This window comes from Micromys minutus (genome assembly GCF_963924665.1).
Source record: "Micromys minutus genome assembly, chromosome: X".
Taxonomy (NCBI): domain Eukaryota; kingdom Metazoa; phylum Chordata; class Mammalia; order Rodentia; family Muridae; genus Micromys; species Micromys minutus.
This window is the reverse complement of record NC_137970.1, coordinates 81,428,816-81,450,216: the sequence shown is the minus strand read 5'-3', so window position 1 is coordinate 81,450,216 and position 21,401 is coordinate 81,428,816. Positions and strand designations below refer to the sequence as shown.

Below are 21,401 nucleotides of genomic sequence, written 5' to 3'. Positions count from 1 at the left end.
CTGGCATGAATGGGCAAAGGGGGTTGCTTTGATAATGAAATGTAATGGCTTCTTTAGACACTGAAACTTGGGAAGTGTATTTGTATTTATTACCAATATCCTTAAGTATATATTGCTAAAAGTAAAAGAAATAAACTAGACAGAGTTGAGACAATACCCACAAAAAGCAATATAATTCTAGTAGTGGGAAACAGAATGATATCAAGTCAGTCCTGGTTTTAGATAATTTTTAAAGCTTTTTACAACTTAGGCACCCTTCAGGAATGACAACACACAGTAACTATACAGAAGTTCCTACACACAGTAACTTTTCCTTTCTACAGAAGTGAACTGGCTGGAATGAGAGTGCCCTGCTTTACTGACCAGTGACTTTTGTCAAATGCTTTCATAATTAAGAGTTTGTTTCAGTTAATGAGTTTCCCACAAGGTCAGACACTGACATATCTACCAACCAACAGGGTGTCCATAGCATCAAAGTGATCATGTCACAGTCACCAAAACACAGACAAGAGAAAAGCTAGATGACAGGAATCTCCAGTCTTGATAACACAGCCTCAAATAGCACAAGGTTACTCTTTAAGTCTGGGAGGTTTAGACTTGCCCATAAGTGATTTCCAAGGTGGTAAACTTTTCAAAAAAATGGGGGGGGGGGACCAATTCCACTCTACATAATCACAAAAATCCTTTTTCCACTTAGGTTCAGACCTTTGCTCTGTAACAATAAGGAAGGAGAAGAGCCAGAGCCAGGCTTCCTTGTAACTTGAGGCTCTCAACATAATGTCCCAGACAACTTTTTGAGCTACAGAATGCCAGTGTGCTCATGACCAGTAAAGAAATGTGCAGAAGCTTTTTTTCCACTATAAGCATACTTCAGAGTAGTACATTTTACTTTTCTACAGGGATAGAAATGGAGCATTTTATTTCTTTCTAGTTACTATCTTCTTTTCAATTTGCAGTTGCTTTCATAAACCCATGATCTGCACACAATTTGAATCCACAAAGAGGAAAGGGCTTGGGCGGCTTTCCAAACAGTCTTTCCCAGTTAAAGCAAATGCACTGCGACATCTTGGAGAGAGGCAGAGGACCAGGAACCCCAAGAACTGGAGTCTAGCCATGGCTTTGCCAATTTCCCAGTATTCTTTATGAGAGTAAGTTGCTTAGTCTTTCTGGGCTTAGTTCCCCATGCTTTGGCAAATTTGAGGATGTAATGATGTTGTGGATGGGAAATAGTTAGAAATACAGCAGCCACAGATGTGCAAGTGTTCATTTTATGCTTTCTTTATTCTTCTTTAGAAAGATAAACAGTGAAGGAATATAAAGGAATAAGCAGATTTCCCCACTCTGTAGAATTGCCCAAAGAACGTTAGCAACACCTTCCTCCACCAGCAACTACCACTGTTCTTAGCTCATCTCCCCCATTCTCAAAAATCTCAGCTGAGTAGAAATCCATGCATAATTGTCTACCATTCTGCTCTCCTTTGCCTGCAGGCCCAGAATTCCCACTTAAAATGACTATAATACCACATGTACAAGGCTGTACCAGGCACAAGGCCACAGGGAGCGGTGGAACATAGAAAAGAAAACCAACAAAAAGGGGCAGGATCTGGGAACTTTTATAGTCCCCCACCCCCATTGCCCCATTGAGGTGCCAAGCTTCCTTTGCCAAGGAAGGGAGATGAAAGCATAACCCAAACACCTCTCACATCTTTAGCTGCTGCATTTTTCCTAGCTCTTTCTCCCAAACTGCAAGATCTCATTAGACACTGACAGTATTAAGTAATTGACACTGTCCCTTGGAAGTATGGATCTTGTGATACAGGTAAGAGGAAGAATAGCTTGGCATGCTCTGTCTAGGTAAGGGAGCATGACTGTGGACAGCCAAGGGTGAATAGATTGGATGAGTCAGTGGCCAGCCTAGGGGAACTTGAACTCATCAAAACAAGTCTGTGGCAGAAGGATTTGAATGGAAAGTCACCTTTCAGCCATTCTGTTATTTAACTTGCAGTGTGCCCAGTAAAGCAACGTGGTCAAGGCAATACTATGGGTTTTTTCCCCCTGTGCTAAATCTCAGAAAAAGATAGCACACAATTCAGTGTCCTGTCAACTGCATTTTGAGTAGTGACAAAGTCACGGTCAAAGCTATACCATGTGTTTGTTTTCCTCTGAAGGAAACCCAGCTAGTGCAGATTGGAAGCCAGTTCAGATATGTTCTGCACAGTTATGGTAAAACACATATCCTGAAAACGTTCCCATTTTATCAAAGAACATGGGCTTGTTGTGCTACACTGTGCTTTTAAGTAAGAGGAAAAAGGAAGCAGTTGACTTATACAGAAATAATTGAACTTTATCATTGCCTCAGATGACCCCCCTTGGGGGTATTCACATCTCCTGGAGTTAGGAATGAGGTTGGCATTAGTTGAATTATGGGTGAGCAGAATATGACCGAAACCTTTGTCATGTTCTCTCTTTAATTCTCAGCCCACTAAAAGGACACAGAGGAAAAGATGAGTCAGCAAAGCAATATAAGCTCATGCTGCAAGCCACAGACCCAGAGAGGCTGAGTAACAAGGAGGGTTCAAGGAAGGATGCAGAGGTCACCCTGGGAAGGCAAAATAAAATAGATTTGGGGGGGTGAACTTGGAGCAGGTGAGAATGGGAACAGGAGGGAACAGATGTGGGTAGGGATGGAGGAAGAGATGACTGGAATTGGGGACAGGCACTTTTGGGGCAATGTAGAAATCTAGTGGAATGGAAGCTCCCTAGAATCTACCAGGGTGACTCTAATTAGGACTCCTGGTAATAATAGATTCATATGGAGCCTGAATTGGCCATTATCTGTAACCAGGCAAGGCTTCCAGTGACAGGTCTGGGACATTAGTGCAGCCACAAAACTTTCAACCAAAAATTGGTCCTGCCTGTGAGAAGTGGTGGAGTAGTGAAGTAAAGCACAGAACTTGTGGAAGTGGCCGAGCAATGACTAGTCTAACTTGAGGCCTATGATACAAAAGGAAGCCCATGTCTGACACTGGATGGCAAGGGATCAGAGGCTGGACAGCCCAGAGACCTAGGATAGAATCAAACACAACTGGAAAAAAAGTCAATTAAAAGGTTCCTAATTATATTCTGTTATACTCATAGACTTAGGCAGAGCTCAGGGAATCCTTTGGAAGAGGGGAGTGAAGGACTGTTAGAAGCCAAAGGGATCAAGAACACTGTAAGAACATGGCTTACACGTGGCCATGTTTTTATAGTGCATCCTCATAGAAGCAGGGGGAGGGGAGTGGGAGAAGGGGGAACCAGAAAAGGAAATTGTTAGGATTCTGTAAATTCCATCCCTCAGTTACCTAGCAACATCCAGGTATACCCCACCCCTCAATTACCCAGCAGTGGCCAGGTATGCTCCGCCCCAGTGACCTGACACTATAAAAGGAGCTGCTTGACCCTTCCTCTCTCTCTTGTTCTTGTGCTCTTGTAGCCTTGCTCTCCCACTCCTACCCCTCCTCTTCCTCTTCCCTTCCCCCCCTCCCCACGTGCTCATGGCGGGCCTCTACTCCTCTACACACACACTCTCTCTCTCTCTCTCTCTCTCTCTCTCTCTCTCTCTCTCTCTCTCTCTCCCCCCCCCCCCCCCCCCCGCTGCCTCTACCACCCTCTTAACTCTCCCATGACCTGAATAAACTCTATTCCGTACTATACCGTTGTGTGGCTGGTCCCTCAGGGAAGGGATTCCCAACATGGACCCCCCAGAGGCATCTCCCTTGCCCTCAGGCCTCACCGCACCTCCATGGGCCATATGCCCCCCACTCTCTTCATCCTTCCCCTAACAGGAATAACATTTGAAATGTAATACATAAAATATCCAATAAAATGCAAAAATATGAATAAAACTACAAAGCAGTTGATATCCATCAAAACAAAACAAAACATGGCCTACAGATACAACTAAGCAGGGATCACAGGGCTCACAGAGACTGAAATGACAATCATGGAAGTTTTATGTGTCTCAACTAGGTCCTCTGCATGTAAATTATGTGCAAGTTATGGTTGTGTAACTTGCTGTTCTCGTTGGACTTGTAACAGTGGGAATAGGGATTGTCTCTGACTTTCCTGCCTTCTCTTGGAACTCCCTTCCTCTTACTCATTGTTTTATCCAGTCTTGAGTTGAGGGTTTGTGTCTAGTCTTATTGTAACTTGTTATGCCATGTTTGGTTGATGTCTCTGGGAGGCGTGCTCTTTTCTGAAGGGAAATGGGAGAGAAATTGGAAGAGAGGTAACTTCTTACTTCTGTTGGGGGACTTAGAGGAATGGAGGGAGGGGAAACTGCAGTTGGAAGAGGATTCTATGAGACTTTAAAAAGGAAAGGAGGAGGTGTGGTGGTATATGCCTTTGATTCTAGTACTTGGGAGGCAATGGCAGGCAGATCTCTGAGTTCAAGCCCAGCCTGGTTTGCAAAGCAAGTCCAGAAGAGAAATTCTGTCTTGAATAATCACCCCACAAAAGAAACCAAAAGAATCATGAGATTGTCCTCCCAGGGTTGTGAGAATAAAATTTTTGTCATAAGCTTGTACTGAGTCAAGGCCACAGCCAAATAACAACCCAAGCTTTGAGACAAATGACCCAAGCTTTGAGATCCAGAATCAGCTAGATTACTCTGCCTGCTATACCTCATGCAACTGACAGCATCTTTTGGAAGTTGGAGAATTTCCATTAGCAAGCCCATCGGCTGGTCAGTTAAAGAGCCCACATCTTTTGCCTTTCTTCAGCTCCTGCTAAAGCAAGCAAAAGAGTACAGTGCACTGAGCTAGGCTATAATCCTACACTACCTGGGAAAACCCTGCGGGCTGTCTTTTACTGGCTGGGTGTTGCAGTAAATATTAAAAAATAAAAAATGGTTTATCTCTTTACGGGCCCCGAGGTCTCACTCCTCAGGCCCGACCCTGATACAGAGCCCCACACACCTCTGGCGCTAAGTCTGAGCCACCACGACCCAACTTGTCCGTGGAACTCCCCTCCCTTGGCGGTTTACTACTGCCTGTTCTCTGCCTCTGACCCGGGGTGTTTCTCTACCCCAAAATCCCACACAAACACAACTCTACAGCCCAAGAGCTTTTCATACAGGTTTATATATCCAACTCTCAGTCCACAAATTCTCTACACAACAAGATTGCATCAAATAGACAAAGATACAAACTGCCCTTCTATATGAAATATTAGTCCTGTAAAATCCTTAATATTCATAGCTTTTTAACACCCATAAATTCCACCTTGGGTCCAGCTGGTCCTTAGGAAGTTCCAGGTTGTCACAATCTCTAATCTCTGTCCTCTGACCTCCTCTGACCTCTCAGCCCTCTCTACTTCCCTCGCCCGGCCCAGTCATAGGCTTTCTTTTAGTTTACTAAATGGGACGGTTCAGTTGGAGTCACGTGACTAGCAAGCCTTCTTGGGGAAGTGGAATTAACATTAAAATACAAACAGCTTCAGGACAATGTACTGCTAGGTAATACCAGGAAAGGTAATTAACTTTCTAAATTTTTCAAATTTGTACAGCAGGTGTATTAACTAGTACCTATTTCCCCAGGCTCAGTATGAATATTCAAAAGTTAGCTGCCATAATACCTAGCTCTCGATTGGAGTTGAATAATAGTAACTATGTTGCACACATCCCTTTCATCTCAGCTTCCCATAGCTCTCTCAGTACTTCAGAGCCACAAACCACAAGCCATCTCCTGCCTCCAGTTTCCTCATTCCTGTCACTATAAAATGTTAGTCTTACCCACCTTGATGATAACTGTCTTCTACTCTTCACCCTGCTCGTGCATTGCCACATTCTTCTATCCACCCTTTGAGTAAAGATCAACTATACTTGGTTCATTCCTTTCCAGTCTTAGCTCGGTTCATTTCCATCTCCACCACACTAATCTCCACCACACTAATTTCTACCACACAAAAGAAACTGGTGTATCACAACCATTAAAAACTCCTTTGTTGTCTAGGCTGTTGTTTGCTGGTCTTTGTTTTTGTGACTACTTAGTAGCATTTAAAGGAATAGTTTGGTTCTTCTTGGCATTGCCCCTCTGATTTCCATAATACCCCTAGTTCCCTGGTAGATCTCTTTCTTCATCAGCTCTTTTCTTCTAATTCTCCTTTGTTGATTCTTTAATTGCTCAGTGGCTTCATTTTGTGAGTCTCAACACAATAGAGTCTTCACCTATAAATACCATGTTTCCAATGATGACTCCCAAAGTTGTGATTTATCTCTGAAATTCTTACTCTGAACTCCATATCAACACATCTGTCTATTTGACATCTATCTGTGGCTATTGTAGTCTAGCTCAACCTTAATGAATCCAATTTATTTACTTTTTATTATTAAGGATTATTTCTTAATTTATTTATTTTATGTATATGAGTGTACTTTAGCTATCTTCAGACACACCAGAGAGGGTATCAAATCCCATTACAGATGGTTGTGAACCACCATGTGGTTGCTGGGAATTGAACTCAGGACCTCTGGAAGAGCAATCAGTTCTCTTAACCGCTGAGCCATCTCTCCAGCCCCCAATTCATTTTTTTTTAAATTCCTTCCATAATGTGCTATTGCTTTGAGAAAATAAAAGCAACTAATGCCACCTGGGACATGCTCTGATAGTTACATTTGAACCTCATACTAGTTAGAAGTTAGACTGCTGTTCACTGACAGTCCATGTTATTATTCTCCTGTGAGGCTTAATTTCATAGACCACTAATATTAGGCAGTCTAGGAATAATACATATCTCTGTGACCATGATGAAGTAAAGCAAACCAAGATGGCTTTCTAATGTTATATAAGTACATTCAAAACTAAGGGTACTGTGAAACTAAGAAATACTAGCAGTCTTACGTTTATCAGAATAATTGATACTTCTCTAAAAGCAACAGATTCTCTAGTTTCCCACTTTAAAATAAGATCTCTAATTAGGATTACCCTCACTTTTGGACTGTGTACAATTTTGTAAATGGCCCTGCCATCAGCTCCTCACTTGCTTCTATCACAGCAGGAGCCATACTGCATCTGCTCTTTCCTTTACCTTCCCACATTCTACCTAACATTCAGACCCACTGACTTTTACATCTATGGGGTTTCTACACATGACCACTTCTAATGACCTCTACTACAAGGACCTCAGTCTTTGCCTCCTGAACTACTAAAACACTACCTACCTGGTGCCAAAAGAATAGGAAACCTAAAAGCATACCATCTCCATCTCTACTCAAGGCCTCTTCTTCTTCTTCTTCTTCTTCTTCTTCTTCTTCTTCTTCTTCTTCTTCTTCTTCTTCTTCTTCTTCTTCTTCTTCTTCTTCTTCTTCCTCTTCTTCTTCTTTTTGTATTATTCATACAATTAGAATATAATTGCTGGCCCGTGTGGGAGATTTTAAAGCCCTGCCTGATTTAACCCTTGGCAAGTTCTCTAAACATCATTTTTGGATGTAACAGTTCTTCTACGCAGATTTACTTTCCATGGTTTCAGTCACCCCTGCTCTGAAATTTTACAGAGAAACAATTATAAGTGCAAACTTATCAGCCGGTCGTTCTGAGTGGTATAATGGAATTTTGTGCAGTTGCACATAGACCCATCAGGATGTCAGCCATTCCTTTGTGCACACTTCATATGCTATCTGCCCTTATGTCTCTTAGTGGTTAGCTCAGTTATCAGATTGGTTGTAAGACTGTGCACCTCCCACAAAGCATCTTTGAACCTGGAGAATGGTTAGAGCTTGCTGGCTGAGGGAGATGTGGCAGCTCTCAACCGCCGCCGCATCCAGCTGGTGGAGGAGGAGCTGGACCGGGCTCAGGAGCGACTGGCCACAGCCCTACAGAAGCTGGAGGAGGCAGAGAAGGCTGCTGATGAAAGTGAGAGAGGCATGAAGGTGACAGAGAACCGAGCCATGAAAGATGAGGAAAAGATGGAAATCCAGGAGATGCAGCTTAAAGAAGCCAAGCACGTCGCCGAGGAGGCTGACCGCAAGTATGAGGAGGTTGCTCATAAATTGGTCATCCTGGAGGGTTAGCTGGAGAGAGCAGAGGATCGGGCGGAACTGTCGGAACTAAAGAGTGGAGATTTGGAAGAAGAGTTTAAGAATGTAACTAACAATCTGAAATCACTAGAGGCTGCTTCTGAAAAGTATTCTGAAAAGGAGGATAAATATGAAGAAGAAATCAAGCTTCTGTCTGACAAGCTGAAAGAGGCTGAGACCCGAGCTGAGTTTGCAGAAAGGACAGTTTCTAAACTGGAAAAGACAATCGATGACCTGGAAGAAAAACTTGCCCGGGCCAAAGAAGAGAATGTGTGCTTACATCAGATACTGGACCAGACACTAAACGAACTTAACTGTATATAAAGTGAACCAGAAGAGTCCTGTTTTGACACCAGCTCCACCCCAGAGAGCGCCCTGTCTTCCTCTTGTAAGAAGTTCTGTTTATTACCACGTCTCCACTTGCTGGAAGTGCCGAGCAGATAATGAATTCACGACCAAATATTTTGTGTTAGACAAGCTTTGAGCACCAGTTAAATTTAATTTTTCCTTTTCCATTCAAATGGCACCAGCTTCTTTGGCTATTCTTATTCTTAAATTGCATTTATTCCTAAAATAGGCAGGGAATTTCACACTGAGTGTAGTTGCTTAAGGCTGAGGGTATTTGGTTCTCGGGAATTAGTCAGCCCCACACTTTGGGGCACAGGCTCAAGTATCTAATCGGAGCTGGTTGCTGTTGGGAAGTTATGTGAGGCTAGGGGTTGTCACAAGAAAACATGTAGAAATTTTCCACTCAGAGCAAAATTTAAAAATTCTACTATGGGAAATCATAAAGCAAATTAGATTGGCCTGATCATGCTGAGGCTACTCCACACTCCCCTGTCCAAACCAGATTTCCTTTAAGCATTCCAAGAGATAATGCTGGGGTGACCATTGTTGCCCATGTGCCTTCTAATAGAGCTTTAATGCTGTTCCGTATGCGTCACCCTTCACTCCAGAATTGTTCTTTGAGGAGCAAGTGTCTTATTCCAGGACTTTTCTGCTGGTCTAATGATATGCTCAGCAGGGAAAATGGCAGAATCGAATCCTTTTCAGATCAGTCCTGTCAAAAAGACTGCTAGCAAAGTCAGGCACAGCCATGCACTTGAAAGGCAGAAGCAGCTAGATCTCTGAGTTTGAGGGCAGCCTAGTCTGTCGGTATAGTGAGGCTCAGGACAGCCTCAAATAATAAAAAGCTTGCTAGACATCAATACATTGAGCATCGTTCTAAATCCAAGTGTTGGGCAACAAAAGGTCTCTCCAGCAGCAAAGTCGTGATAGAAAAATTGGCTTAACTTCATCTCCATTGTTCAGGGAACAACAAATGGAAGCTTGACTTTGCCAAGACTTGAATTCCTTCAGGAATGACACTAATAAAAGACCAAGAACTGATTGAACTGGATGTGGAGTGCTCCGTAGGCTGCCCTTTGTAGTCTTGCTCCCTCAGCTAACATCTCACACTGAAACATTCCACATTCCCCAGCAGTGCGGGGCCAACTCGAGTTTACAGTCCTGACTGAAAGTCACCCTGCTTCTAGCTTATCTGAACCCCTGCTCCTCACTCCTATTTATTGAGCATCACACTACCGGGGAGATGAACTTTTAGCAAACTGTGCAATTGGTAAAATCTACTCTGTTCTTTAGACTCTTGCAATTGTATATCATACATAATAGTACCACTTTTTCTACATTTTGGTCAAATAAATTTTTGCATAAATAATGTGAAAAAAAAGACCCAGGGAAAAAGAATAGTGATGCTGGCTGTGATGGCTTGCATGTGCTTGGCCTAGGGAGTGGCACTATTAGAAAGTGTGGCCTTTTTGGAGTAAGCGTGCCATTCTGAGAGCGAGCTTGAAGACCCTCCTCCTAGCTGCTTGAAGATGCTCAGTCTGTTCCTGGCTTCCTTCTACATGAAGATGTAGAACTCTCACGTTCTTGTGCACCATGCCTGCCTAGATGCTGCCATGCTCTCACCTTGATGATAATGAACTGAACCTCTGAACCTGTAAGCCAGCCCAAATTAAATGTTGTCCTTTATAAGACTTGCCTTGGTCATGGTGTTTGTTCACAGCAATAAAACTCTAAAACACTGCCCATTTAAGTATGTTAAAGATAAATTGTAAGTTGCAAATGAAAATTTTCAACCTATTCAAGTTTTTTCCTTCCTTCCTTCCATCCTTCCTTCCTTCCTTCCTTCCCTGCTTTCTTTTTAAGGAAATGCTAATGGTCAGTAAGATCTGTTGGGAATAATCTATTATGAAGTTGTGAATAAGGAAGTAGACATACATGCTGGTTTTATTGTCATGTCTACTGCCCACTGTAAGTCTTGCATATTTATAACCCACAAACAAAGGTTACTGGCTTCAATGAGAGAAGCTTCTCTCTGCAGTAACCAGTGATGAAAGCAGAGACGTGTGGCTGCTCAAGGAGCTGAGAATGGCAGACAATGGAGTGCTCCACGCTCTAAACAGGACATTTATACCACTCCCTCTAAGGCATAAAGGACATGGTGGAAGACAGTACAGAAAGAATCTAACAACACATAATGAGAAACAGAAGCCATGAATTTGAAAGTGAGCAATGAGGGGTATATGGAAGAGTTTTGGGGAGGCAGGAGGAAAGGAAAAGGGGAAATGATGTAATTATAATCTCGGTGAATGTAAGAGTTGTGGAATGCTGCCTTCTGGATACAACAAAGCCATTGCAGTCACAAGCTCACAGTAGCTATGGTTATCTGCATTACGCCTCTGCAAGAGTGGGCCTTGTAATAAATAGATGTGGATTGGGGAGAGGTCACGGGGCCCTGATCCTCTTTGTAGTACTGTAGGATATTGATGCCTCTGGGGGAAGAGGAGTCATTGTCTTCAGTTGTATACCCACTGGCAAACACAACACAGACACACAGATGACCCCGATTAATCCCAGTGGGTCACAAAGCATGAATATGAGAAAAGGACTTGTGGGGAGAGGGGGGTCAACAGTGGGGGGAAGTAGATGAGATACTTTGGGGAAAAGTAATCAGAAAGCGTTATATGCATGCATGAAATTGTTAAAGAGCAAAAGCAATTGATTAAAAATGTAAATAAAAGATGAAAAAGGAGGTCTGGCATAGTGTTAGATGACTGTCGTTCCAGCTAGTTAGCAAGCTGAGGCTGAAGCATCAACGTGACTCCAGCCTGTGTGGTCTAGTGAAACCTTTCTCCAAAGAAAAACATAAATATGCAATGGGCACTAAGTGTGTGTGTGTGTGTGTGTGTGTGTGTGTGTGTGTGTGTGTGTGTCTGTATAGCTAGGAGATAAGGACTTGTGTAGGAAATGCAAATGCATTCATTTGTGGTTTCTGGAACCCCGGAGTGATTAGAACATATTTCTCACAGCACAGGGCCGTTCTGCTCTTTTTGCCTTGCGTTCACCTTGTTGCTGGTCTCTGAGGATACAAAGCATTTTTTTTCTGCCTCAAAGACTTTGCATATTTGGCTTCCTCTGCCCCTGAACATCCTTCCAGCACACCTTTCCTTGCTAGCTCCCCTGTCGTCCTTGAGTCTCAGCTCGCATGTCTTGTCCTTGACCATCTTATCTACTCTGCTGCTCCCTATGTTCCCCCGTCATTCAGTTTACCGCAGACACCGCTGTCTATGTACTTAGTATGCTGTTGAGAGTGCCACCTAGGCAAGCTGCAATTTCATGAGGGATATATAAGATCGATTCTTAAAAGTGTTGCTTTTGCATAACTCTTGGATGTAGGATTGATGCTAGAAAGTGCACTCACAGTATAACATCCTCTGATTTTTACCTGTGTGTGAAATAATCACCCCCCCCCCAACTACAAAATTATCCATCACCCTCACAGGCTTCCTTCCTCCCGTGTACCTCTCTCCAACTAAGACAAACAACCATAATCCACTTTCTGTTGCTATGGATTAATTTTCATTTCCTCCAACAAGTATAATCATTCTGTACACATCTCTTTCTCTCAGCACACTGATTTGGGGATTCATCTAAATGTAGCATGTCTCGGCAGCCCAATTTTTCTTATTGCTGAATAATTGCAGGGATGTGGCACGGCATGCTTACCCAATCACTTGTTAAGACATTTCTCGGCTATTCCCAGTTTTTCACAATCAGAACTAGATTGCATGTGATGGATATTTGTGTGAGAACTGCGTGTATAGACCCATGCTGACTGCAGACATCTTGTGTGTCTGCTTCTTTGCATCATTCCTTATGGCCAGCACTCGAAAAAGATTTATAACATACATAGTCACTAAATGTCTTCTGAAGGAATAGATCAGCTTTTCCAACTAGATCCAGGGAGAGTTTCAGTACTGATGTGCCTACCCGAGAATCCTGCACCATCCTCCCTTTTGTCTCAGCCACCCCCACTGTCTAATCTGCAGCCCTGAGTGACTCCTTGGAGGTGCCTCTTTCCACTGTTGGCTCATCGAAGAACTCCTCCTCCCTAGGTTCTCTGCCAATGCTGCTCTTTACCCTAAGCTGGCCCCTCTGGCTGTTCGGCAATCCGTTCATTCCTCGCTTGCTGACTCCCTATCACATTCCCTACAGCAGCTGCTCCTAACTTCCTGCCCTCTCCTCAAGCCCCCGACCCTAGTCCTCCCCCTCATTCTCAGGAGATGACTTCACCTCCTTCATCACCGGGAAGATTGAGGCCACCTGACAGGCGCTCCTTTGGCTTGAATCTGAGCTGTCTCTATTCAGTTCTCTCTAACGCTTCTGGCTTGCTAGAAGAAGTACCTCTTTACCTTGCCAAGGTTACATTCTCCATTGCTATACTCTAATGATATAAAAAATCAATAACAACAAAGGAAAATATAAAAATCCTCTTTGCTAAGCACTGTGCACTGAACTAAGTGTGGAGAAAACAACTCTGACTTGTATTGAAAACTGTGCCCCAACCATATTATTATTATTATTATTATTATTATTATTATTATTATTATTATTATTATTATTATTATTATTATTACCTATGCTAAAAGACTCTTCTTCTGGCTTGTTTGTTTGCTTGCTTGAGTTAATGTCTCTCTATGCAGCCTGGCTGTCCTGGAACTTGATATGTAACACAGGCTGGCTTCAAACTGACAGTCTTTTTGCCTCTGCCTCCTGAGTGCTGGGACTAAAACCATATACCACTGTACCTGGCCTAAGACTAATTGTTTTTCAACGATGTTGCAAATGCATAAATAAAGTTGGTCTTCCATATCTGTTGGCTCCAAATCTTCGGCTTCAACAAATCAAGGATTAAAAGTAACTGAAAAAGCACATCTTTATTGAACCAGCATGCCCCCCCTCCTTTTAAACACAGGTTCTCATTAAGTTGCCTAGGTTGGACTCATGAGATTTTCTTATCTCAAGCTCCCTAGTGGCTGGGACTGTAGGTGCAGAACACCATACCTGATTCCTGCCAGCAACCGCAGATTTTGGTACTCCAGGCTCCTGGAACATCTATGTTGAGGATGCAGATGATGGTGCAGGCTCAAGCTGTACTGATCACTTCCTTTCTTTGCCCATGTGTCAGTCCAGCTGCCACCTCCTCAAAGAGCAGTGGGCACTTCTCATCAGTTACTTAACCTTCCGATAAGTCTGTATAGTTGTATATTTCCTTTTAACAGATAAGGGGGCTCAGGATCAAAGATGTTCAATGATTTTGAATCATCAACCTTATAAGTAGTGTAGAGATAAGACTTGAGGTGAGGTAATCTAGAGCATCTTTCTCTCCATGCTTCTTCCGTATAATTCAGGGGCTTATCTTCATCTCACCCCCCACTCTGTGGCAAATTATCATCCTTGAATAAAATATGAAGGTTTTTTTTTTAATGGAAAGGAAACAACCTAGGGGAAGCCATAAAGAACTTTCCCAGATTAAAGAGTTTGATCCTCAAACTTTAATAAGCACACCATGGAATGTTTGTTAAAATGACAAATTCTCAGGCCTAGTTTTCCTCAGACCTACTATGGGTAATCAGAATGTGAAGCATCAAATTCTAGTTAGAGGCTGTGACATTATTCACAAGAGAGAAAACATTGACCCGGACTATTTCAGGACAATGGAAGTGGAGAGACATGTTCAGATTTTTCATTATGACAAAATATTCATACTATATAAAGATCTATCTATTTATCTAACATGAAATACTTTAAAGTACACAGTGCAGATGGAATTTAGTGCTCACTTTAGTCATTAGTGTTAATTTTGCAACATTTTTACTTACAGGAGGTGGAACTGGTGGCAGAGCAATTAGAACACACACACACACAGAGACACACACACATACACACACACAATCAATGATGAGTGAGAGTCAAGTTCATTAGGTGCATTGGGTTATTGCTGTGTAGTGTCAGTGGAGATAGTAGTCTTAACTAATCAAGAGGGGTAAACTAATAAGGAGGATTATTTCAAAGTAGAAATGAAAGAGAGACAAAGCTAGCAACATAACAATGTATGATGATGGTATAGGGGTGTGTGTGTGTGTGTGTGTGTGTGTGTGCGTGCGCGCATGCGAGCGCGCACAAGTGTGCATGCACATGTAGGCAATGGAACTCAGACAAGCCCTGTACAAAGGAGCTACATCAGTAGCCCTATATGGAAATTCTTGAGACTTTCCAGGGAGAGGCATGAGATGACATGTTGGAGCAGAGCTGGAATGCAGGAGGAACGCAGGGACTGTGACTACATGATAGTTAAATCTTGTATGAAACCATTTGTCAGACACTAGCTCATGTGCTCTACAGACACAGTCTCAATGAGTTTTCATGGTATGCATAAGTCAACTGGGGCACAGAGAAACTCACTAGCACGAGGCAGGGCCTGGAGGCTGGAATTCAGGCAGACGAGCTGTATATCTATAGGGTTCATAGCTATCATTCTACACTGCCTTGGATTAACCATTTCATTCTCTATCTCAGACAGTAGAAATAAGGTGGATGGCAGAACTTCGGGGGAACATCTAAAATCTAGTAGAGTGGGAAAGGTACCAGAGGAATCCACTGATGGAAAGAGAGGAGGCTGGAAGGCAGCATGCTGGGAACAATAAAGGCTACAATTTGCTGAGGCCAAAGGTGAGTTTCAAGAACCAGAGAGTATCTCTTCCTGAGAGTGTGTGGTGACAGAATGCTGGTGATTGTCACTGGAGCATTTGTGGTTTGGAGAGAACAGAGTAAGCCATATGGAATGTGTTAATGAGAAAGCTGGTGGAAGGGGTAGATTATGATTTAGCTTTAAAATGTCCCCCAAATCCTCATGCGTTGAACCCTTGGTCCTCAGCATGTTGGCATTATTTAGGGGAGGCCATGAAATCTTTAAGGGGTGGGACCAAGGAAGTGAGATGTTTAAAATTACAGCCAGCCCCCCCACCCCCGCTTTCGTTGCTCCGTTTCTTGGTCTACCACCGTAAGAATCGTCTCTCCTACATGTTTTTCTCACTATTCACTGGGCTGCTTCATCATAGTTTCCCTCCTAAGGCAAACTGAATTATCTCGGAAAGCCTGAGCCCAAACAAGCCTTTCCGTTATTACGTCGTTTCTGTCAGGCATTACGGTCAAAGTGCCTGATACAAAAATAACTGGTACAGAGCAAAAATAAGACAGTATTGAATGTTGCAAATAAGATGAAGGTGATTGGTTATTGATTGACTTGTCTTTGATAGTAATTAGTTGATGCCTTTTGAGTTATGTAGACATGTCAGACCTCTTTTGTTCTGTAACTTTGGATGACTCAGTGTTTTGTTATGTTTTCTTCTTGTTTTCTGTTTTGTTTTTGAGATGGGGACCCTCATTCAATAGCCCAGGCTACCGCGGAGCTCACTATGTAACCCACACTGACCTCAAACAAGCTAAACTGGCCTCAAACTCAGGAATTCTCATGAAACCCTAACTACTGGGATTACAGGCATGGACCAACAAATCTAGCTTTGGTTCACTTCCCATTGTACGATCCAAGCAGACCTTGAAGTTATAACCCTCCTGTCTTAGCATCCCAAGTACTATGATTACAGGCATGTGCCATCATATATGACCTGTGAGTTAACTTCTTGAAGTCTCAATTTCCACAGAATTTTACAGCGTAATTATATGTATTCCACAGAATTTTACAGCGTAATTATATGTATTCCACAGAATTTTACAGTGAAATTATATGTATAATATATACCCTGAGAAAGCTGGTACATGATGAGACATTGTTAATAGTTGCTTAATAAGTGGCAATGAAGATGTCCTGGAGTGTCAATGAATTCCTGAACTCAGTTGATATAATCTTTGATATCAGTCGTGACTAAACTGGACTCACCAACTGCTCTCAGTGAAGAGCAGCACTCTCGGGGTTACTCCAAGTGGAGCCAAGTATTACTCCTCTGTAAAATGAAATGAATGAATCTGCATAAACTCTACATGTGGATGAGGTAGTGCATCAGTGGTTCCCTTTGAAAGAGAAATAGTCTATCATGGGTACATTCTTTCTTTGCACACCTAAGATCAGCAGCAGCAGCAGCAGCAGCAGCAGCAACAACAGCAACAACAACAAATGCTTAAAGCTTTGGAGCCTTTGATATTAGGGTACACTGTTCACTGGTAAGATAGAAAAATTTCCCATTTCCTTCCTCTTCTTTCTCTATCCCCGTGTGATAGTTAGTTTTTTGTCACCTTGACACCTGTTAGGGTCATTTGGGGAGAAGGAAGCCCAGTTGAGGAAATGCCACCGGCAGACTAGCCTGTGGGCAAGACTGTGATTCATTTTCTTGATTGGTGATTGCTATGGCCGTGCTCAGCTCACTTTGGCTAGTGCCACCCCTGGGCAGGTCGTCCTGGGTTTTATAAGAAAGCAGATTGAGTCAGTCAGTTATGGGGAGCAGGCCAGTAAGCAGCCCTTCTCCATGGCTTCTCTCTGCATCAGCTCCTGCCTCCAGGTTTCGGCCCTGAGTTCCTGCCCTGACAGTAATGGAGTTGACCTGAGAGTTATAAACTGAAATAATTTCTTTCCTTCCAAAATAGGTTTTTTCTCCTGGTGTTTTATCACAGAAACAAACAAACAAACAAACAAACAAAAAAGAACTGACTCGAAATACTCGTGAAATGTTAATGTTTTCATTTTAATGCACGCACTGCCAAAAGCTCTCCTAAATATCCCCGAATCTTTCAGGATCAGGAAGGCATTTCAGAATGTTGCAAAATCACAGAGGTCAGAAACTTATTGTTCAGGTCTGCACTGGACAAGCTGCAGCAAAATTTCCAGAATCTATATGGATGCCAACTCACATTTAGAAAGTTGCTTTTATTTTATTTTAAGTCATTATTCCTGTCAGTTGCTTCTCCTTAACCTCCATTGCTTGGTGACATCAAGACAGATATGTGCTTATTTGAGATTTCCAAGTATATGACCGATAGGTATTTATCTGAGACATGGGGAAGATTCCACTAACGGTTAAACCAGTGCTTCTCAACCTTCCTAATGCTGTGACCCTTAAGTACAGCTTCTCATGTTGTGGTGACCCTCCCAACCATAAAACTATTTTTGTTGCCACTTCATAGCCGTAAGTTTGCTACTGTTATGAATCATAATCTAAATAGTTTGGGACACAGAGGTTTGCCTAAGGAATCAAGACTAACCAGTCGAGAACCTGACCAAGACCATGCAGTATGAATGAAGATGGAATGGTAGCTAACTGTGATGCTCATCTTTCCAAAGAAAGTGTTGGCTGAGGAGGGTTCCTTAGTCAATACAATTAATCTGGCTCTTGAAGGGTTCTAGATACAGCAACACATATGGAAAGATTTTCTTCATGTTTCATCATGGTTCCCCTCTGTTCTTCCAAGTTTCATGATATTTTTGGTCTTCATTCCTATGTTTCTTCCCTTTGAAGTTTTGGAGTTATCATTCCCAATTTTATCCTTTCCCGTTTCTACACCTCTGAATCTTAGAGCTGTCTGAAAGTTGGAAAAACTACCTCTCCTCAACTGGAGTCTCTGTTCGGACCTAACATTCACCATTTCTAAATGGGAGTCTCTTTCAGTGGGTGTCTCCTTCAGTGGGATTCTCTTCCAGAAGAGAACTGGATGCAAGCTAAGGACCACTAGAGAAGAAATGGGGATATAGGGCTTGAGAAGCCTAAAATGGCGTCCTGTCAGACAATCAAAATGGCATCCTTGGCTTCAGCAGAAGAAGCCTGTTTTTATTCATCTAGAGAAAGAGCAACTTTTCTCCTCCAAGTCCAAGGCCAACTCCAGTACAGTCAGCTGTGTAAACTACAGGCTTCACACTCACAGATGGCATTGACCAGTGCATCCGTACATCTGGCAAAAATTGAACACATACCGAGCATCCACAGACTTTTTTCCCACCTGTTAATTGTTTCTCACAGAACATGGCCCGGAACTGTTTATATGCATTCACACGGCACAACACAATAGGTGTAGTAAATTGTCTAGAGATGATTGAATTCACCTGGGAAGGATATGTGTGGGTTTCAGGCAAATACTGTGCCATTATTCAAAAAGCATCTGAGCAACCACAGAACTGGGTTCCAATAGCAATTTTCTGTAGATACTCACAGGATGACCCTACAATACAACAGAACCTGTGGTTTCCCCTCCCCTCATACAGAAAGCAGAAGGTTACTCCACAGAATGATGAAAAATTAAAAAAAAAAAAAAACGTGATTATCACTCTTTGGGACAGAAGAACCGGTGTCTTGGGGGGTGATTATTGCCCGTTCTGAGTGAGTCTGCATGGATGAGCCTATAACACAGAAAGCCCCCCGGGCCCATCTAGACTATGACACCAAGTCACAACATTCACAAGCATGTTCAAGTTTGTATACTCCCCTTTCTCTCAGCTGCTCTGGGTAGGAAGTTGGATCAATCAGTGAGTACTCTGCTTACATCTAGAGATTTCCAGAGTGATGCCTCTTGTATGCTCTCGAGTTGACCTGTATGTTAAGCTGACCTGTCTGTACAACTACTTACCTTGTTCTTTTTTTCTACTCCAGAATTCATGGTACACATTGGGTGGTGTTGGTGAGGGTAGCCACAGTGAATGTGCTGCTGTCTAGGTCCAGGCATCTACCTGGCTGGTAGCACTAGTTCCAGCAGAGAGCTGAGGCACTTTATCTGAACTCTATGGGCCAGAGGGGAAACTAGAGCCATGGTGGTCTCTTAACTCAGTTTATTTTCTCCTCAACGAATCCCCCTTTTTCTCATGGTGCAACCTTGTCTCCTCGACTTAAATACCCCCCCCCCACCATCTATTTGAGACAGATTGGTCATACCTTAATACCATATCCATAAGAGTCCAGACATTTTTATTCGAAGATACAGGATTTGACTTTACAGATGCATAATTAAAGGGGCACTTGGGAGTCGAACTGAGGGTTCTGAAGCCTGTTTGGGGATTTTTGTTTGTTTGGTTTTGCTTCCATTTTTTTGAGAAAGGAGAGGCTTGGGCATGTTTAAATGGTGATAGGAGGAGCTGAAGGGAAGAAGAAGAATTGACATTACAGGAAAAGGAAAGGGATAATAGTTGTAGCCATATCCTAACTCAGAGGCCTGTGAAGGAGGTTTTAATAAGCTATGTAAAACAAGATGAGATGTGTTCAAGGTGGTTCCTCTGCAGCCAAGTAGCTACAAAGGGAACCACCAATATTAAGTGGCACGGATTCATGTGAGAAGATTCATCATGAGTGGACAGTGCAAATGTTTCCATAATCTTAAGTGGAAATAACTCTGCTCTTTCTGGTAATAGAAAAGGCAATGAAGCGATTTGTTCTCGAGTTCTAGCTTCATCTTCTTCGTGCCCCGTGTGAGTGCATTTGGCACTACATCAAGTGAGCGTCCCTCACCCCTTCTATGTGGATAACATCTTGAAGTTGGACAGAGAAACCCATCCTGAGAATGCTCAGGCACGAATGCTGCCGCAGCACTCAATCTATTTCGGGAACATTTCTGCGTATTCTGCAGCATTATATTTATATTTTGGCAAAAACAAGCGAAGGCTCAAAGGAATAATTCCTGGCTTTCTCCTTTGCACCCTGAATTTTCAACTAAAAAATGGCCTATTCTGAGCAGATATCTGGTTAACTAACCAAGATGATACTTGGCAATTTGTGGGGGTCGCTTCAGATCTGAAAGAGTAAGTGCCCACAATGTGGGGGTTAGTGGAGGCAGAGAGAGATCCAGTCAGTGAAAAGTGACAAATAATACGTACAACATTATAACATATTCATGCATTTCACAGAGGATCGGGTTACATGGAGCAATTGCAAATGCTTGTTGACAAACAAAACAAAACACAAATGTAAGCATTGGAAATCTGCTGGTTGCCCTGTGCCTGCCACAGGGCCTCATAAGCAGGTCCCTGGTCTTGCTGTCTCTTTGTTCTTCCCTCTCTGTGGTTTAGGACATCCCCCCCCCCCCCCCCCCGCCTGGGGCCCTGTAGCTTCCAACCTCAGATTCTACATGAACTGGGACTGGAAAAAGAGGCTTGGCTTTCTAAGAGAATGTGTGCCCCAGGGATGTGTGTATATATGGGCGGGAAGGCTGGCGCACAGCCGGCTGGTGAAAAATGAGCAAACAGCCGGAAACACTCCAAGGCAGGATAGAATTTTAGATCCGGAGCTGGCGGCGGGGGGTCGGGGAGGAAGAAGAGATGGGGAGGGCCAGAGGTGGTGGAAAGTGAAGGAATGTAGGAGCCTCTGGGGATGTTAAAGAGACACACCTGGTCTTGGGCTCTGCACAAAACTGACACATTGATTAATGTCCTAATGATAAATAAGATTTGTTGTACATATTAAGTTGCCCCAAACCATACTCTTTCATAGTATCATCTTTAATGGCTCACCACTCTGTGGGAGGAATCATTATTATTGTCTTCATTTTACAAATGAGATATTGAATTCTACTGAGGTCAAGGCCTTGGTCCTGGGTCTCAATGGACAAATGGCAGACAGTGACTTGAATCCACAGCTTGTACAGTCCACTTCTCAACATAGTGAGTCAGGCGTGACAGAGAAAGGGCCCAGGTTCACAGCTTAAACCACAAGCTCCACACAATCTCCACTTTCTCAGGGTCAAGCCTACAGCTTTGGCTAATAATAATAATAACTCACACACATCTCCTGAGTGTGAGAAATGGGGTGTGGCCAAGAGATGCTTTCCACCACTAGACTTTAAGGGCAAAGAACCGTAAAAAGTGGAGTCTCTGTAATGTTCCCTGCTCCCCTTCCAAGAGATTATATAGCTTTATTCACTGCTCCGGATTCTCACCCTCTTGTAACAAGAGGCACTTACTATGGCTGCCTTTAATGGTTCAAGTGATGTGTAGTGCATCTAATGCTTC

General features: G+C 42.9%; 1 pseudogene across 1 annotated transcript; it reads left to right on the top strand.

Annotated features, from left to right (window-relative positions):
• Positions 1-1,801: 1,801 nt before the first annotated feature.
• On the top strand, positions 1,802-8,526 carry LOC308415062 (annotated as a pseudogene). The gene is made up of 2 exons: positions 1,802-1,819; positions 7,754-8,526. The product of its transcript is annotated as an uncharacterized misc_RNA (transcript).
• Positions 8,527-21,401: the final 12,875 nt, after the last annotated feature.